This window comes from Aptenodytes patagonicus, chromosome 9 (assembly GCF_965638725.1).
Source record: "Aptenodytes patagonicus chromosome 9, bAptPat1.pri.cur, whole genome shotgun sequence".
NCBI lineage: Eukaryota > Metazoa > Chordata > Aves > Sphenisciformes > Spheniscidae > Aptenodytes > Aptenodytes patagonicus.
Window position 1 is genome coordinate 15,838,679 of NC_134957.1, and position 20,729 is coordinate 15,859,407.

At 43.0% G+C, this 20,729-nt stretch overlaps 1 protein-coding gene across 1 annotated transcript in view; it reads left to right on the forward strand.

Moving 5' to 3' along the window:
* The first annotated feature begins 727 nt into the window (after positions 1-727).
* The window catches only part of MAMLD1 (mastermind like domain containing 1), a 104,926-nt gene continuing 84,924 nt past the window's right edge, over positions 728-20,729 (forward strand). The window contains exon 1 of the mRNA XM_076347231.1: positions 728-739. The gene's annotated coding sequence lies outside the window, so the exon portion shown is untranslated. The remainder of the gene's footprint in view (positions 740-20,729) is intronic.

Consider the following 20,729-nt stretch of genomic DNA (forward strand, 5'->3'; position numbering starts at 1 on the left):
TCCCCTACATTCAGTGGGTTGGCAGACAAATAATTATTTTCTGTTTCTGTTTTGTTCATACAAAGCCACCAAATCTTGGTGCAAATACATGCAATAGTAAATCTCCCATTGTCTCTAACCAGAGCCATGTCTGGGTCCATCTATATGTGAGTTGTTAAGTCTGTCCTGAGAAAAGCTGCCCAGTAACCCTGTTAGTACGCCAGCAATCATAAATGTGGTCTATTTTATGGGGCATGCTGGAAAACTAGTTGTGCTAGGGAAAAAGTTACTGACAGAAGCAGCCGCTGTCCCCAGGATGAGAAAGCAGGCATGTCCATTAGCAATTCCTTTGTCAGTAGAAGGAGCAGCTTATCTTCATAATGCAGCCAAGGGAAGTCTGAATTACTATCAGGAAAACAGGCGAGTAGCTACTACTATAAGCTGAGTGGGAGGAGAAAGAGAATGGGGAGCAGGTCGCTGGGACTCTCCTCTTCTGTAGGGAGTGAGAGGGGAGTTAGATAAAATGAAAATAGGGTCAGTGTCAAAATGAGGATGTCTAATTAAGAGGCAGCAGCAGTGGAGTGAGCAGGGGCAGGAGAAAGGGGGACAGAAGATCACACGCGATAAAGGAATTGTGGGGGAAGGTAGCAAAGTTGAAAAGCTCAAAGGTCGTCTTCTAATTCTCTGTTTTTTTGACAAGGAGAAACATTACTTCAGGAAAAGAATCTGTGCAGTACTTCAGCAGTCGTGCTGGTAGGAGGTAGGAGCTGCAGGAGGAAAGTCTGAGCGGGTTTCATTGATCCTCGGCGAGGGGGGGGGACCCTGGGGAAAGGGACACGGCTGTTGGAGGGGAGGAGAGGCTTTGTGTGAGGAACACTTCTTACATTTCAATGTAGGTGAATAAGAGTAAATTTCCACGGTGGGGACAGGCAGGTAGAGAGCCCCTTTTCCCCAAAGGCAGGGAATGGCTTTTGTGAGCCTGTGCGCTGAAGCTGGTGAGATGAGGTGTGTGAGGAACAGCTCAGCATGAAGGAAAAAGGGCTTTTGCTCCAAGCCCCCCGGCTGAAGCACAGCGCAGAGTGTTTAAAATGCTTCTGCCAGGCTCTGCTCACATTTTTCATTTTAAAACAATGAATATAGTTATTCCTAACTTACTGTAGGATTCTCAGAGCTGGCAGATCGCCAACGTTGTTTCTTCTCTCCTTGGATTAACCCAGCCAGCTCTCCCTGTATTTCCCTGAGCTGCTGCTGCTGCCAGTGGTGTTGTTTTGAATCCTGCAGCACCAGCTAAGTCAATCAATCACCACAGTCGGTGCTGGCATCGAGACACAAAATAAGACGGAAAAAAAACCCCACTCTGTAACCCCGCGAAGGGCTGGGTGGCACTGTGAAATCAAGAGCGGACACATCCTGCCAGTGGCTACAGCCGCTCCTCGTTCCCTGCTGTGGGTATGTGTGTGCACGCACAGGTGTTGCGGCTTTTCTCTTTCCTGCTACAAGTTTGAGAAACTTGGCCCGATATGCTAGAAAAATCATCTACTAAAACAACAACATATTTAATGCATCCTCTTTATGCCTTAAATCCAGTCCACACTAGAGCAGAATGGGGGAAGGATTTGTGGTTAAATAATTAGTTTAACATATTCTTAATACATGTTTTATTAGTATGTAACTAAGTGTTATTAATTGAATGAAATACATTGTGTAACAGAACAAACCTTCTTTACAGCTGCCACCCTAAGAAATATATCAGTGGTTGTACAGGAGGGGAATGCAGAAATTCTTGTACACTTTTCATTTACCAGCGGACAAGCTCTGCCTTCTTCTGATCCCCCCAATTTTATTGATGTTACAGCCATGTCAGCTCACACTGTGTAAATTCAGATACATTAACTTTCTCATTTATTTGCTTTCTGCCGCGCTGTGGCTTCAATGGGCAGAGATGGAGTAAGATTTGTCTGGGACTTCTGTGGGTGGTAGGAACGTGAATATCTTTGTGACTGAAAAAGTGATCAAGATTCTAGAGACAATTTTACTGGAAAGATTCAACAACCGTATTGTTCAGTGTGTTCTACATGTGGCTAGGTCTGGGTTTAAATGCATTTGTCATGGGGATAAATTCTTGGCTAGTGGCCAAGGATGCAATGTCTCCACTTTGCCCGTGCATTACCTACAGACCGTGCAGACCCTCCCGAGCAGGGTGGGAGGCATGGTGGGTAGGACATGATCTGCTATGTGAGACTGTAACTTGGGCTTCAGCATTTCTGGATTTTAATGACAGTGTTCGGTACTGTCTGTTTCCCTCTGAAATTAATTCTTAGCTGGAGCATGGCGTGCAGGTTATGTTTTCTCCCGGCAGTTAAATCTCCTCTGGAAATGTGGAGCAGAACCATGCGTTGAGTAAAGCCCCTCTGTGGCCTTCAGAAGCACTTCCAGGCTGAGAACGCTGCCACAGGCCCAAGCAGTAGGTGGTAAAAACTCGGACAGTTGTGCTGCAACTGCAACTTAGCAGGGAAAAGGCTGCCAATTTAGCCCCCAGTTCAGTAAAGCGTTGAAACATAAGTTCAGGTACAGAAATGCCTGCAGGAGGGATCGCCTCTCTGCTTGAGGTGAAGCACCTGCTTAAGCGCACTGCTGAGACTGTGACACTGTGAGAGGACTGGGATGGGGATTGCTGTAGTATTGTGCCATAGCAGCATCCAGGCAAGGCTTCCATTTTACCAGAGTGAATTATCCTTTCAAACTGGGGGAAAAATAGTCCTAGTAAAGTGAAGTGGATTTTGAGAGGTCATCCAAGTCCATCTGCAGCTTTAAAAGCATAATTTCTGATAAGCGTAAGTCTTGCATACTCTTGAAAACGTCCAAGGAGGTAGGCTCTGCAACCTCCCCAGGCGATCTTTTCCAGTGCCTAACTAGCCATATTATTACCAAGTGTTTCCTAATGTTTAACCTAAATTTCCTGTGCTCCTGTTTAACCCAATACTTCTTACCCTATCCACAGTGGATAAGGAAGACTACTTACTCCTTTCCTCTTTATGCGCATATGTATTACATAGTAGTCCTTCTCAGCCTTTTCTCCAGTTCTCCTTGCAGCTTGTGTTTCCTAGACCTCTGGCTGCTCTCAGTGCTCTCTGTTAGATCTTTTCTGTTTGGTATCTTTTTTTGAAGCTGAAATGTGTTGCCCCAAACTGGATACACTGCTCCAGCTGTCAAAATCGCGTTGTATTCTAAGCAAACATCCTCAGACTAGCCTGCTATCGCCCGTGCGGCCCTTCTCAGTTTTACTGTATGCAGAAAGTAAGTCAACCTGTTCTAACAAACAAGACTGCAGTAGAATTATTTCACAGAAGGAAATCCAGGGCAGATGCCTGCAGAAATGTACTTAACAACATACTTCCAGTTTGACAGAGAATTTTGTAGGTGGAGGGAGACCATAATTTTCCTAGCTCACTTATGACCACGAGGAGACTTATACTGGAAAGCTTTAATAAAGTTGAGATTTATCTACTGCTTCTCCCCTATTCCCACTGAAGGAAATTAAATTGGTTTAACAAATCTGTGTTTTTGACAAAGCCATGCTAGCTGTTACTCATCTCCTTGTTATTTCCTGAGTGGTTACAAATAATTTGATTGTTTCTGTATTTTTCCAAAAACTGACCTTCACTCACTGCTCTTTAATTCCCCATTACAATCTTTTCCCTCCCTGTAAGGAAACGCACTATGTGCCATTTTTCTGTCTTCTGGATATTCACCCATCTTACATAAGCTCTCAAAGATAAATCGCTAATGGCTCTGAGATTGCTTCAGACAGTCCAGTAGGATACCTTAGGACGAATGGTATCTGACCCAGCCAATTTGAAAGATCTAATTTATCTAAGTACTATTTAATGTGTTCTTTCCTTATTTTCACTTGTGTTTCTACCCCTTTGTCACTAGTGCTGTTTCCTGCCTGATCTCATTTGAGCTTTTTAGTAAAGATTGCAGCAAAAAAGCTTGATGCACTCAACCTTTTTGGCATCACCTGTCAATAACTTTCCCAGTTTTGTTCAATAGCAGGCCAACAATTTTTCTCATCTTCCTCTTATGATGAAGTAAGTTTGCAGCATGTTTTCTTGTTACCCTTCCTGCACTGATGTGTTCCCTGTTCCCACTTGACCTTCCTGATTTGGGCCCTACACTCCCTCTCTCTTTTCTTTCATCCTGGTCTTCAGTAATCTGACCTAGGTTCAACTTTATACGCACTTCTGGTGTTTGAGGTCAGCGAGGAGTTCATGATTTAGCTAAGGTGGTTTCTTACAATACTTCTAATGGTTTCACTGCTTTGGGATAATTTGCACTTGTGCTCTTAATAGAACTATTTTAAGGAACTGTCAACTACTCTGAGCTTGTTCCTGATGAGATACTACTTACCAATTCTCCAAGTTTATTTAAGCTGGCTTTCTTCAAGCCTGTTGTTTGTATTTTGCTGTTCTTTTTCCCTTCCAGGACCAGTGAGTTTTCTCATTCCGTGATAACTATCACCCAAATTGCCTTCTATTTTCATATTTCTAAACCTTAAAATCTTAAAATCAAGAGCAAGGAGCCTTCCCTTCAGTTGCTTCTCCAGCCTTGGTAGCAAGACATTGGCAGCACGGAGTTTGCGTCCTGTGATACCCTGTGTCCCAGCAGGTATCTCCATTAGCCTCCCTGCCATGTGCCTCCATTGTCTTCAAGCCCAGTGCACTGTACGTATGATTCATCTTGTTGCCCTCCAAAAGAAGTAGCTCCGTCCATCTGTTCTTTGTGGCTTTACTCTAGACACCCCACCCCCCCCCATCGTGACAGCACCTGCGTTCATTCCCCCTGTTATTATTAGCTAGGGATTTTCAACTGGTTCGTCTCTTTCTACGTTTCACACTGTGGACTGAATCTGTCTATGGACAGCATTTCATCCCTCTTCTCCCTGAAGAAATTGTACTATCTATATTAATATTCTAGTCATGTGAATTATCCCAACAAGTTTCTCGTGCCAATTAATTCATAATTTTGAGCACGTATTAAAACTTCCAAGTCCTCCTGTTTATTCCCCATATTTCTTGCATAAGTTCTTGTGATTACTTTTTGTGATTGCACCCAGCATATATCAGGAGTAACTCTGTGAAGTCAGCGGGTCGTGTTTTGCTGTCGTTTACATGAATGTCAATCCAAATGATTCTACCGATTGGCAAGAAGTTATTTCAGATTTCCTTGCATGAGGGTAAAGGAAGAATTTGGCCCATTGAAATGAATTCTGTGTGAAATAGGTCTAGGCCAGGAGGATTAAGCATGTTTCTCTAATTGCTAGATGTGTTATATTGTATGTAATCAGTGTAGTGGCAATAAAATATGATTGCCACACCCAGAATATTTCATCACCGAGCTTTTTGGATCCTGTAATCGTCCTTCCCTTGTTACTGTGCTTACATTAATAAGGTGCAGGGTTTTACATAATTGGGAAAATAAACTTAAAAATTTTGAAAAAAGAGAACTCTAGCTGAGGTATGCATGCAAACAGACTATACCATGTAGTTTGTGCTACAGCAAAGCAGCAGAACGTGAGGTAGAAAAAGTCGGCTTTTGAGGTTTTATTACTTTTTGCTTTGTGATGACTGGCTTCGAGCCCACACATTTCTTGAATACACAATAGGGAGTTGGGCAAGACTGCAGAAATAAATTTTATTAACACACAATCACTGCAGCACCAGACAGAATAATCTCCTTTAGTCTCCTCTAGCTGGCAGAGTCCTCTTTGTACCAGGTCAAGTCAATTAGCAGTATAATGTACGACAGGTTTTATTTAAAAAGGGTTTAATTAAAGTTTTGTTACAAAGCTCATACAAACTAACAATCTGTCTTTTAGGGATATGTATTATCTAGAAATTGATTTTAACTTAAACACTAATTTATAGACTGTCCCCTTTAATAAGTATAATTCCTTGGAAGATATTAAGGTCCTCCTGCCCCAAATAAATTCAGGTCCTGATTCAGCAAAACACATAATTACTAAGGAAGGACTTCAATGAGGCCACTCATGCACTAAAAGCTGAAGGTGTGCTTCAGCACTTTGCTGAATTGGGGCCTTACTGTATAACCACTGCCCTGATTACACACATTGTTCAATTCAGCCATGTCTTTACTGAGAAAGTTGTTTAAAAGAATTAGTGATGCCTTTAAAATATCTCATACAGGCCATTAAAGATGGGAACATGCCCTTCTGCTAGATATAGATGATTTTTCAATAGTCCAGGCATCTTCTCCGTTCTTACATCTAAATACAATGATTTACCTGTGTTACCTGTGTATATATTTTTCCCAAAAAATATTGACCCCACTAATCCTTTTTTTTTCTCCCACAAGAGAGCAAAGGCTGCCTCCCCAGCAGACGTAGCTAAGCACAGCTGCATTAACTTAAATGGAGCTATGTCAGTTTATGCCAATTGAGGATTGCACCCCAAAAGTTTATTTAAGTAGACTTTCTTAATGAAAACTAGCTATGTTTTTCTACTGATTGCTAACTACAAACTTTCACCTTATTCTAATCCCTAAAGAATAATAATACCCCCAAAAGCTGAAGAATGTATGACATTTCAGGGTAACTTATATTCATCATTGTATATGACTTTTTTTTTTTATCCACAAGCTATATAATTTAGAATAAGAAATGGGTGGATAGAAAGGATTTCTGTGTAGAAAAGATCCCAGGTGTTTTTCTGGCTGTCTCCTGGGCAGTCTGGTTATATTACATCAAAACCTCTGGATAATTAATTTCCTCAATGGCCGGGGAGGCAGGCAAACTGGGTTCTGTAATCAGCCTCGGAGACACCACAGAACTTGCTACATGTTTATAGCATGTGCAGGAGCCGGGAACGATGGACCCTGCTGGGGCAGCCGAAATGGGTCGGTCAGATGCTCTCCCCATGCCGTGAGCAGCGCTGGGAAAGACCCAGCAGCACCCGTTTTGTCAGCTTACAGCCCTGAATCCACAACAATGGCCGGAGACACCAAGAAGCCTTAGAAGGCATCTGTCTTCTCTTCACAGCCTATTTGGGAAAGTTGTGCCTTTTTGTTGTAATGTTTATTACCAAAGCAAAGCCTCCTCATTTTTTATTTTTACTTTTTAAATCTTTGAGACACATGGAACAGCGGGCCAGAATTTGCTTTGATTAATCTTCAATCTGGTTCTACTGTGTTCTTCCCCGTGGTATAAATCTAGACTGCAGCTGGTAGGGGGTTGTATGCTCAAAAAAAAAAAAAGTCTCAGCATCAAGACATTCAAAGTAGCTAGCTTGCGTTGCCTACTTCTAAGTCTGAATAGTCTGAAAACCAAAATATAATTCGAATACTACTTTTTCTGCCACCTTCTGCCTGAGCCCAAGAGAGATGAGGCAGGGAAGGCAGGCCTGTAGTCGAAATGTGTGACAAAAGAATAAAATGGGGGGCATGCAGAGGGAGGGGGAAACAGGTGAATCCAGAAAACCTGTAGAAAGGAATAGAGAAAAACTTGAATAGAGAAATAAATTCTGTGGCACAAGTCTTACACTGATGTCTACTGTCACAGATCCCCTGATTTCAGTGGGGCCTCTGACACTGTAAGCTGCTCAGGCTATTTCGTCTTGATGGCCTTACTTGTTTCAGCATAGCTGTTGGGTGGGGATGCCTGGCCCTAATATACATCATAGGCTGCCTGCTAGCTAGAAGAACAGGCTTGCTCATTTAAAATTGAATCAGGCTTTGAGCTTACGTTTGTAACAGAGAAGCATAAGAAATGAAATAGTTTGCAGAAAAATCTTAAGCAATCTGATAGATTCTTAAACCAAACTCTTCAAGATTTGTCCAGGATTGATGCCCAGTCATCTTGCAAGTTACATGCATGCCGGCCATAGCATATTTTTCAAAAACCGAAAGCGCCTATGATTTGTTCTGCGAGCCCTAGCACACAACAGGGTGTGGGGTTCTGCTGGAATAACCATCGGGCTCAGGTGTGCTGGGAGGCACAAGGCATAGCCTGTGCTCCTAACAGAGGTTACGAGGCTGAGGGAGGTCTGACCCATGCAATTAAACAGAAATATTTTCACTGATAGGATTTCTTGTTGGCCAGTCAAGAAGCATGGGGTATTTTTACTTGCCATTTTACAAGTCTATGTGTGACCATGTTGTTCACAATATACGGGATTAAGGGAGAGACAAGTATTTAAGGACTCAAGTACTATTTTCCTGGCTCGGTGTATGTACACACACAGGTGTGTGCTATATGTGGTGGAATGGCTGTATTTGAATGTGTGCAAACCCTTACAAGTGTGAGCACTGACGAAAGGTCGAGGCTGATGGTATATGGCGGTGAGAGAGGCAGGGTGTCAGGGCTTAGCTGCTGTGTAAGCTACTGTCTGATGTTGCAAGGTGCTGAACACTAGCCAGTGCCAGGTGACTAAGCTTTCAGGTGCACGGCTAACTTTTAAGGTCCCGCAGTCTTCACGAAGATGCTTGCAGGTTTAAAGTTGTGTGTTTTTAAAAGCGCAATTGGGTTTGGGGCCAAATTGATCAGCATGTTAAGAGTGCAAGCCCAGAACTGTCAAGCAGAATAAACCCAGGTCTCCATGTGCAAGAGCCTAATGCGTTAGCCCGCTCTTTCATCCACCCTTTCCTTCCCTCCCCTCCAGAAACGGTCTCACCCAATTTTACTGTACTGTAATGGAAAAGAGGAACCAGAACACACTTGGGCCTCCTTTACCAATTCTTTTAGTGTTCAAATAGGTCCCTCAGAGCTTCTCGCCAAGTGGTTTTGCTTCCCTCAGTCAAAGTACCCATGCGGGATAAAATACAAACAGCATTAATCCTAAAAGACAAAGTACAGCAGAAGAAAGAGTTGCAATGAGAATTAAAATATCTGCAAATGAATTCAGCTAGCATCCACCATCCTTTTAACATTTGGAGTGATCTTCCTCTGGAAAAAAATAAATTAAGGTCAACACACAAACTTCCTCTGCTTCCTGGAATTCTTACATATTTTCACTATGATAACATGATTTGTGTGTGTGTGTGTGTGTGTAAATGCAAGGGGAGAGGCAGCCGAAAGCTGGCGGAGAGCCCCCTCCCCCTCCGGTCCTGGGAGAATGCCTGAAGCATGAGCTCAGCTGTTCAGGCTCCGTGCATGGTGTCATACACTTCCACAAGCAAATTCACAGTGACATTAAGAAAAGAAGATCTGGGGCCCTAGTCTCTAAAGTGTTCACAGAGTCCACGAGACAGCTCCTACATAAAGGGCTGTTTATTTGTTGAATTATCAAATTGTTACCCGTGGAGGGGGTTGAAAATGTCTGAGCAGTCCTGGGGTTTTCTTTGGTATGTTCACAAAAATGTGTTTTCTTCTATGTTAGTTTTCTCTGACAGAAACCCAGGTCTTTGCATTTCTGCTTCTCCGCTCTCCTCCCTCATATTTAAATACCCTTGAAAAAAAGGTAGCCCACAATTAGCTATTAATTAAGTCCTTTATGGGATTAAAATAAATAGTTGATGAAAGCTTAGGAAGAGGATCTCAGCACAAAGCATGTCTGTACGACATGGTGTGCTTCTGAGAAACAGAATTTAAATGATTTGCATATGGCCACCTAAATATTTAATGGTTTTGCAGTTTAGGAAAGCAGGCTTAAAACTATGCTGTGCAGTCTATGATCTTATCTGGCTCTGCTGGCTATGTTGGGTTAAACGTGTTGTTATTTTTAGGGCCTGATCCCAGAATTTCAGAAGCTGTCGGAGCACTCGGCGCCGTTTTAAACTGAGGCTCCTCTTTGGTGTTTTATCTGCACGCAGCTGAGGCTAGTACATGTTCAAGTTTCTAAAGCCGCCAGAGTGTTTGAGACTCTTTAAGCCAAAACCTGACAATGTTGTTCCCTTCACAAAGAAGTTTCCCACTAGCATCGTATCAGTTCTCAAGCTGCCTTACAGCCCCTTCTTTCTTTCCCCTGTCCCCATCCCCCAGCCGTGGCCCTCTATGTACATGCTCCCAAACTCAGCTAAGCATTTCGTGAGTGTGCAGGGCTGAATGCACATTCACAGGAAACAAAACCGTGAGATACTTTCAAAAATGCAGACACACAAAACGCTTCTAGACAGCTACAGGCAGGTGCAGAGTTTACGCTTCAGATGAGTGTCCAGTTTTAAAGCACAGGACGGAGGCATTCTGATGAGACTGCTCTCGAAGGCCACAGTACAATATTAACCGAACGGAAAAGTTAAATAAAAAGAAGCAGCTCTTCCCAGTGGAATTGTAGCAGTCTCTCCTCTTCTCGTTCTTTTGAGCTCATTCATTCCTTTGAGCTGCAATACCAAGTCAGCCATTTGTATATGGTGAGACTTGTAATGGAGAAGAGAAAGAAATTTGCTCAGAAGCAAAATCCTGTCTTGCTGCACTTTATGCAGCGATCGCTACGCTTCTTCCCCAGCCACAGATAGACTTCTTCCCAGTTCCACTTCTAGGCAGCCTAACTTTTTGGCACAGACACCTGGTCCCTGTGATTTAGAGATCAGGTCTCCCGTCACAAACACGCATCCAAATAACCAGCATTTTTAGAGCCCTCACTCCAAGTACTCCATCAACTAAACGCTGGGGCTGAGGAGGCCGATGGCCCTGGGGATTCTGAATATCATGCAGAGTCAGGTTTTACTGGCCCAAAATTTTCCTGGTTACCCAAAATTCCTGTTGACACCAATGGGAGTTACAGGTGCTTGAAAACCTCTCAGATACATGGATCGCTTCATTCATCATTCAGCTGCAGCCTCGTCTGGACAGGAAGACAGTAACTTTTAAAGAGCAACACTTCACAACCATTAAGCAACTAATATTTTATGCATTTGTATCACAGTTGGCTCCAAAGCCAACCCTGGCAAGTGTCTGGGGGTTTCTCTTGAGAGTCATTTTGTCTGTTTATACGGCTGTTCTGTTTAAGGTGTTTAAGGGTTGTTTCCCTGATCCTTCTTCATTAGAGGTAATTGAATAGTTTAGAAGCCCGATCATTGTTTGGCTGAGTCTTCCAGTCAACAACCCACTGATTGAATAATCGCTCGCAAGACACAGAGGCACAGAAAGATAAGTTTATCACAATTTTCTAGCACTCAGAACATCTTCAAACTGCTTGGCAGGCCGCTAATTACGTTTCTATAAGCAGCCGTGGATTCAGATCTTGCCAAAATGCAGAAAGATTCCTGTAGCCCGTGATTTCAATTTCCCTGCAACTTCACTGGTGACTTGGGCAACAACATTCTTTGCACAGGCTCCTCACTTGGGGAAAAAAATTCCCTCCAGTTGCTTTGCAAGGAGGTTCTGTGCAACCCCAGGTGCCAGCCCCTTCCTGCAAGCTTCCGAGCAGCTCCGCGTTCTTTCTGTGCTAAGAAATTTCCTTTCACCACCCCCAGCGAGACAGAGTTTACCTTCTGCCTGAGGCAGAGCTGCAGCTCAGCCATGCCAATTATAAAAGATGCCTCCCAAACGTGTATTCCTGGTTTCCAGAGTGACTCTGAGGTGCTACCACACCTATCTTTAGAGTGCCTAAGAGTTACCAAGAGTCAATGTGGTCACCGGGAGTCACATACCATGGTGATGAGTGTAGCATGAATTGCTAACTAGACGGTCAGCGACACTTCAATTCTGAACCCAGAATCCCTAACTGACAAAGGCAGATCTCTTTTTTTCCTCTATACTAAAAATATGTGAGTGAATTGCTGTTTGGCTCCCTTTGCATCGCTGGGATGTATCATGCCTTGCTTCCCTCGTATGCATTACGTCCAAAGTTGTGCTTGCCCGTTTCCCCCTCTTTTCAGACTGCATGGGCAGTCCCAGCTTGGGGTGGAGGTAGCCAGAGGATCAGCTGGCCAAGTTGTATGGACAGGTTCAAAATGGCTGTCAAAGAGGGATCACTAACACTGAAGATGTGAACTATCATATTCAAAGACAGAAGAACTTTCTGGAAAGCAATGCGATAATTGAACATTGTACTTACCTGTTTGTATCACAGCTTAGCTGGCATCATCTCTGTATCAGAGGTGAGCCCCAACTGAGAAAACTGCTCTTAGCTCCATGCTGCTCCGTTTCATTGTCATTGACTTAAAATCAGCTGTCCTGAAAATGCTTTCCCATAGCCCCTACAGAAACTGGGATACGTGTTCATACTAGCATCTTACAAAAAGCCTTCAAGATAGTGTGAATCCTGGTGAATTTTGAATGTGTGATTGCTTTCATCCTAGGACTGCTGACTCCCCAAAAGCCTCAGAATCATTGCACCAGAAATTGTATCAAGATTTGTGGTTAAGTGTCCAGAGGGCAATGCTGCTAGAGCAGAGTAGCATGACTGCTGCACACAGGGAAGGGAGTACAATAATTTGGCTAGCAGGCCAGGGTTAGGGTCACCTGTGCTATAGGTATTTCAAATCCATCCAATTAAACAATGTTAATTAGCGGTGGTTCTTTTTTCTAGAATAGTCATAGCTGTTCTTCCCTGTCTAATAATGGAAGAATGCCACCAGCTTCAAAAGTGATTTCTAAGGACTGATTAAGGAATATTTGTTCAACTTGGAGAAGAATGAAGTCCTGCATATATGTTAATACATCCCCACTAACACAGAATGGCTTTTTGTTGTTCTCCTCTGTCTGGAACGTGAGCACTTTATAGTCTGCTGCTGCATCTAATTAGTGGATCTGATCCTTAAATTGAAGCAGTAGAGGCTTGTGATTTTTAAGTCCAACATTTCCAGGCTCTATCATTGAAAAAAGGCTTCATCAAAGACTCAAGACATGGAGTATTATGATATTTAAATGCCAAAGTCGGATACAGCCAGAAAATAAAGGCGTGATCTTAAGCAGTTGTGTGGCTGTCTGTTGGTTCAGATTCACAACACAGAGCGAAGGTAAACTGCATTCAACATAGATATGTGGGAAGAACTTGGCCTTGTATAGCTCCCTCCTTGGTACTAGCCAAGATTAAAATACATCAGGATTACCGGCATCTAGGAAACTAGCATATGGTGCTACCACAGAATGTAATCCTAATATATTTTAGAAAATCATTATTTTTCTCTTTTTGTGCAGTTCCTCATTAATCTAGATGCCATTCATTCTCTTCCTGGATTTTTCCCGCATTTTTCCCATGAAAAGCAAGGATATGCTTGAATTAATTTAATTGCCAAATGTTTTGTTCAAATAGCTGTGGCAGAAATAACTTTTAGTGGCCAGGTTAAATAGCCCCCTTCACTGCAGCAGTTAACGCTTATTGTTGCTGTCAGCCCCTCTGCCTTGATTCAGGATCATACCGCTATTAGTGCTGAAGTGGCTTGGGAAGTTGCAGGGCTTCCTTTTCTCTCTCTCTCTCTCTCCTTTCTTTTTCCTGCAAGAGCAAGAAGATCTCACTGTAATCTGGGAATAAATTGTTTTCAAATACTTCAGGAAGAGCCAGAGTGCTCAAAAGGAATTTAGAGGTTCATTACCAAGCCAGCTGAAAATTGTCTTCGAATGAGCAGGCCTGATCCTTCACTGGTGTAAATCACCATGCTTCCATGGGGCTATGCTGTTTACATGAAGTAGGCATCAGCCAGGCAGCATCCCCTACGACTGGAAGCCATCCACCCACCTTTTTCCATCCTCCCATGGCAAAACGCAACTTTCCTCAATTTAATATGTAAACTGCAGCTGATGCTGCTCCAAATAGCAATGGGTGCCCAAGAGCTGCAGAGCAGAGCGGGGGGATCGCCATCACCTTTCTGACAGGGGAAGTGCCTTCCTTGCCCCATCCCCAGATGCACTAGCCATGGCAGAAAGTAGGGAGGGAAGCTGGTTCGCGTACCTCTCGCAATCTTTACCTGCAAAGGGTAGACTGGCTGGCCGTGTGAGGGCTGCGCCCTTTTCTGCTGTTCCCGAAGTTAATCTATTCTGCACTGTACAAAAACAAGTGAGGGTGAAGTGACAAGACAAAAGAAAATGCAATCCTGTTGATTCTGTTGTTTCTGCCACTGCTGTCAGCCCTGAAGGTTTTGTAGTTTAGTAAACAGAGAACTCATTATGACATGCAAGTGACTTGAGAAAAGTGATGGTAAAACAGAGATTTCTTTTTTGGAGAAAAACATAAAAACAAAAACATGCTCTGAACACTGAGATGGGTATGCACCAAAGAGAGCATGCAGCAGAATTGGCAGCATCTTTCACCAAATCCCACAAATGCCATTGAACTTTCATAAGCAGCTAATGACTGAACCATAAAGGTCCAAAACCTCATGGACCCTTTTGTCGGCCTGCAAAGCCCACTGTCAGTGGGCAGTAGCCTGCTGCTGAGTCCACAGTACGGTATGGCACATCCTGGCAGCAGCGCCGTTCAGCAAGCAGTAAGTCGGAGACAGACCCATCGCCACTCAGGAGCGTTCCCCTTGGGGCAGGGAAGGCAGCAGAGTGGGTAGCTGGGATTAGAGGTGTGAGGACAGCAGAAGGACCAAGAGAAAGTCTTAAGGAGTAGTAGGGCCAAATGAAAAAAACGCTGTGCGGGAATGTGTCAGGTGACCAGGAGCAGAAGATGGGCAGGAGAACAGCAGGACCTAGGGGGACAGGCTGAGAGAACACACATGCCCAAACTCCCAACGGCTCACAGGGGTATTCTCCTTTCTTTCTAATCTTTACAAGTGCCGGCAATTCAGCTATCACTCTTGGCCCTAATGAACAGAGAGTTACTATCCCCACCATCCTTTTGCACTTGCGTGTTGTGTAACTTGCTCGTGACAGATCTGTACCTAAAAGGAGTTAAATTCAAGCTGTTTCTTGAGCTGTATGAGAAGTCTGAGGCTGTACCTGTCTCATAATTTAAAGATGCTCTGTGAAATCTTTTGAAGAATTTCCTTTGGGGGGTGGGGGGGGAGGGTGGTGCAATTTCTCAGGACAGTGCCTTCTTATTAATTTTAATAACAAAATGTATAATTCTGGACAGATGCCATAGTTGTGCAAGTCGTGCTGATACTGTATTAGACATAGAAATGTACCTTAATAGCTGGTATTCGTTCCTGCACTGAAGGGAAGTAGAGCTTTATTTTTTGGCTCAAGAAATCTAGTTGAGACAACACGCTTTTATACAAGGCTGCAGCCGGTAGCAAATGGATGCATATTTATATGACAGGATATGCTCAGTAGCCCTGGGAAACCAAGATTTGAAATCAATAATTTCTAGTAAATCACAGACTGACATTGGCAACATCCTAGTCTGGCTGAATATCTGTATTATCACAGACACCCTTCTTTAATAAACAACATACGACATTTCATGCATTGGTTTTGCATTTTCTTGACAACTGCATAAAAGTATAATTTCTATGCTTGATCCAAGGGATCTCTGACAAAGGGAAGAGGGTAACATTTGTTTCTGTGGGCTTTATGGTTTTAAATCTCAGGGCCAATTCTGCCATCAGGTAGTTTATGAATATTCATGTAAATTGTTTTGAGTTGAAGAATATGTAACTTTGCCATGTATCTGGCATGGAAAGAATAGTTTGGCAGTCACGAAATAGAGAATGCTTTAAAAAATAGTGTCAGCTCTAGCAAAGAGAGGACAACTCTAGGAACGATAGGGAAAATTAAGGAAGAAAGGTGTGTGTTTCCTGAGGGAAGCAAAATTGTGTGGTCCTGTTTTAAAAACAATTAATATAGAACCATTTTTGCATTAGATATTTAAAGCAATTTGGAATTTCTTGTATCAGGTATGGGCCAGAATCTGCCTTTCTGTTGACTTCTAGCGGAGTTGAGGCAGGTCCCTATGTTCCTGATCACTGCATGTGTGTATGAACTGTACGATCCAGCAGTGAGAAAACAGCAAAGCTAGAATTATCACTAAGCCTCTTCTGCATTATTGTATCTTCTGAGTGGTGCCTTACTTGCAGTCAGGTACAGGAGTCAAATAAGAGTGTCCTATTGCCGAGGCCTGTTGTTAACTTGGAAATTTGGCAAGTGACACCTGTCACTGTTTGCTCCTGATCTGATACCCCTTCCATGGGCTGGAAGCTGCTTTTGTGCCCACTTGGCTGCCGGAGCTCTGCAGCAACTGACAAATGTGAGAACGCTACCGAATGTAACACTTGGAGAAAAGGCATCTCCGGGGTAGTGACAGGCATTGCAAACACAGGCTCATTTAAATGATGCCTGTGTATTTGCATGTACGCTTTCGGCTGAGCCTGTGAGGGCTTTTATTCTTAGATGTAACTGAGGCTGCAGGTGAAATGTGCAGTGGCCTCAGCCCTGCCATCCCACGCCCCTGCAGCCCAAGGCCTTCGGTGAGGAAGGCCAGCGCACAGTCCGTGCTCACCGGGCAAAGCCAGCAGCAGCCACGCAGGGAGCACGCGTCGTAAATCAAGAGGGAAGACGTTTTATGCGCAAGTCAGAACTGGAGAAATGTCGTTAATTAGCAAACTTTTTCAATGTATTGTTGCTAAAAGTGATACTATGTTCACTTGTATCATCTTCTATGTTTTTAATGGAAAATCTTATTAGCTGCAAGACGATCAGAATTGAAATGACCCTAAGTCCTGTACAAAGACAGTTAAACATGTTGGTCATAATTCAGCCTTTCTATAGAATATTTTGGCCTTGACGAAGGTGCATCAGGTATTTGATGTTCTTCTAGCACTGCTTCCGAGCCTCAGCCATGGTGGAGATCTGTGCTCAGAGCGCTTTGCAACTTTGTATGGCCTGACTGCAAGTAAAGACAAAGAGAGGTAAAATATTGCAGAGCTAAATTCTGCAGGCCAGATTTCACTCAAGTGAAAATGAAGTGCTTGGATGAGATCAACAGACTTTTGTTTACATGAAAAGATTTTGAGTGGTGGTCTTGAGTTTGGGATGTCAGTAGGGCTGAGATTTTGCCTCATGCAAGCGAGACTTGATCACACCCGTGCTGATGGTGCAGATGTATCTGTGTGCTTACCTAAGCACTCACGTAATCCCTTCAATTTCTTAGAGAGTCATACATAATGTTAAGCATGTGCTTAAGTGTATCTCTGAGCTATGCAAATAATTGATTTCTGTATTTAAAATATAAGTTCAAAGTAGATCAATTTGGAACAAGCATTTGGCAACCAAGCAGACATTAACAATATGATTTCAACCTATACTTCAGTAGAAGCTACATACTTTATGCTATGTACCTTTCTATGAAAATATGAAGAGATTACTAATAGCGTTGCCATCTCTTAACTCCGAAGCACAGAGATTCTGGTTAGATCTGTGTCTGTTTTTCTGTACAAAAGACAAAATCAGCATTCACTTTGATTTATATAATTTCCTAAACTAGTTCACATACCCACTGAAATGTTAGCATGCCAGTCCATCCTTTGATGATTTTACCTATACACTCTTCCATGGACACTCATGTAAATAATGACCTACTGAAGGAAAAGTTGATCAACTGTGTCCTTCTTTCATGTCCAAATCAACGAAGGCCATGCTGAAACCCTTTAGTTAACTGCTCACAAACAAAAGCTTTTTCTTTGAAGCTTTCTATTTTCCTAAAAGTAATGTTTCTTTAAAAAATCAGAATTGATACATTAACAATTATACATATTTTTCTACATGACTTACACAATTGCTTAATGTAGCAAGCATTACTGAGGAAATTAAAATTGTTTATTGATGCAATTTATCTATTTTCAGGTATTTCCCATATACTTTTACTAGGAAAAAAAGGACATCCAATTGAACACATTCAGAAATGACCCGAGATGCTGTTTTACTCAACACGATGTCACTGATGCTGATAGTACAATGGGTTTCAGGAATCAATTGAAATTTTGCATGCATTAGAAATCTCATCCCCAATATATTATAGTGTACTATGGGGGAAGCACACAAAGGACACGAGCCCTCCCCGTCCTGAGCATCAGCCAGTTACAAATTGTCTGTCCTTAACTTGCTAAGAAACTTGCACTGCTACGTGCAATTTGTCCTGCAATTGTTCAGTAAAGGTTTCTGTTCTATCTTCTGAAGCATCAGCTATTGCCCGTGATCAGAGACAAGATACCAAATTAGCTAGATCACTGATCTAATCTAGCATAAGAAATGCAGTACTGACCAGTCAAACCTAAGGTTCACCAGGTCCAGTACCTGTGCCGTGAAGTGGCTGCTACTAGACCCTTAGGAAAGAACCTGCTTTGTACAGAAGGCATGGACAGAGAGAGTCCTTCCTCCCCTCGTGTCACCTGCCAGCTTCCAGCATTTAGTGGTTCAGAACCAGAGGTCACATCCAGATCTCCATGTTAAATGGCCGTGGATGAATTTGCCCTCCATAAGTACTTCCAATCCCTTTTGAACCCATTTATTCTAAAATGTCCATCCATGGTAATGATCTCCACAGTTTAGTTAAGTACTTTTTGAAAATGGAATCACCGATACCCAGAAGAAAAATACTGGCTAGGTGCACCTTTGATCTGATGGGAATTCTTACGTTCTTATTTATATTACGCTGACTTGCGATTATGCCACAGTTGTCTTCATTCCTTGAAAGCAAACACAGTTGGATTTGTGTGGGTTTTCTGTAATTTTCTATCAGAGGAATAATTCCATCTTTTTTTATATTCTTCCTTATAACCCTGTTTAAGTTTGGCCTAATCCTACATCTTTTCTGTGGGATGGAGTTACCCACATCTCAGTTTATACATCGCTCCCTTGAATTTTGGACCTCATTCTCACATGCTAAGGGTTTGTGGTTTGTGCAGAATTAGGACAAACTCTTGTTTTACCTTATGAAGACTTGTGTATATCTGTTGCAGTTCATGTGATTTTAGTCCCCGGGAGCTTTGCTTTGCGTTTTAGCTCCCAATAAATATACACTCAAAGTGTATTTCAGACAAAGTCATTGATTTTACCTGATTTCAGGTCAAAAACGTGCAAGTAGCAAGCATCACATGATTTCCATCCGATTCTGGGTCACTGACAAATTTGTGAATCCTTCAGTGAATCTGTGGTGAATCCTTGCACTGCTCAGTCACTGCTTCCCTCCAGTGTACAAGACGTGCCGCGGAGCAGCCCTTGTCTGCTCAGACTTCCATTGTCCTTACTGATGTCAGGAACACCCAGAGGCCAGCTGGGAGTCAGGCACGGTTCTCCCGGGAGAACAGAGTCCCAGCATTAAGGTTACCTGGACACTCAGTTTTTAGCATGTCTAGTTCGCACCAACCTGAAAGATGCAAATCTTATCTCTAGCCCTTGACCACCTTGTATTGGCAGCGCCCGTTGCTCACACAACTCATCAAGATTGTCTCTTGAGAGCGTGATCCTTTCACTTGGTGAATGTAACATTGGGCAGTTATTTAGCACATATTTGGCAGCTTTCCAACTAACAGTTCTCCTTAGATAGGTAAAAAGATACCGCTTTTTCAAAAACTATGGAGTATAGGACAAGCATTGGTCCTGTTTGGTTTTTTTTCAGAAAAGATAGAGTTCAGTGGACTCCTTTCATCAGTTTGTTCTTTTTTAGATAGTTGTAACTTCTCTCAGCTCTCAGACTCTGGCTTTTGAATAAGACATCTCTATTTGGAAAGAAATTATGCTGGTTTTATTAAGTGAACAAAGCAAATTACATTTTCTATGGATATTAAAGATGCTAAGTAAAATATAGCAAACTACTGTAAAATTGATAAAGAACAGGATTAATCCCAGCCAGTCAGGCCCGGGTTCGATGCCCAGCCTCGGGGGAAGCATTTGAGGCACTAGCATGCATTCTGGCAAGCCTCAGCGTGTGGCCATAACAACCGCCTTGATGCCCTTCGAATTGCCTCTTTTCTGCAGAATCCCACAGCTCACCTTTTCAAAATAAGACAGAAGCACAATAATGATAGTCTGCAATTTGCTTAGGGTAGGCCTAACCTAGGAAGATAAAATGCTGCCCTGAAGAAGCCAGTGAAAGTTTTGTCATCGATTCCAGAGCAGCCAGGGATTCCCCCAGGTCAGCTGCAGTAAATATGCCTAAAGAAAGGGCTCATAATTTAATCACCAAAGACCAAAATTGCAACCCTGAAATCCCCTGCTTAGCCATTACCCATCGCTGAAAATGAGTGATCTCTGCAAAGGTGTTACCTTTTTGTTAAATGCTCACACTGCCTGGAATTAGGCTTCTGCGTACACCCAAACCTGTCCTTGTTGTGACAAGGACTCCTGTGCACATGCTACTCACGTCATCTTCTTTTTGGGGAAGTCCTTTGGTCTAGTTTTCTGAAGTGAACAAAGCAAGTGACAGTCCTTAGGACTTCTGCCATTTGTCAGGAACTTCAGATGGCTGGCAAAAGTCATGAATGACATGGTTTGTCCAAAACTTCTGGACAAATGACTAGTGTGCACGGTAGGTGCTGCATAGAAAAACTGTCATGGACCTACCATGCGTTCATCATCTGACCATGGTGTTGTCAGTAGGTCCAGTATATCCACAGAATGTGGGAATCCCTGTGTGTTCCACACGTTTCATACACGCATATCTTAGTCCAAAAAACTCCAGGCAGGAAGATGGGAGCCCTTACACACACACATACACCTTCAGGGGAGGGTTCCAGGCATCGCATACTGGGCAGACAGCGGCACCTCCTTGCAGGTGGAGCTTAATTCATGCATGATGAATGCGCATCTCCACTGAGTTTGCTCATTTTAGGTGATTCCTGCTCAGCATGTTGGGTCTTTTAGATCCCATGCTGATGCCCTAATGCTGTGTTTGAGCCCCGCACCTCAGGCA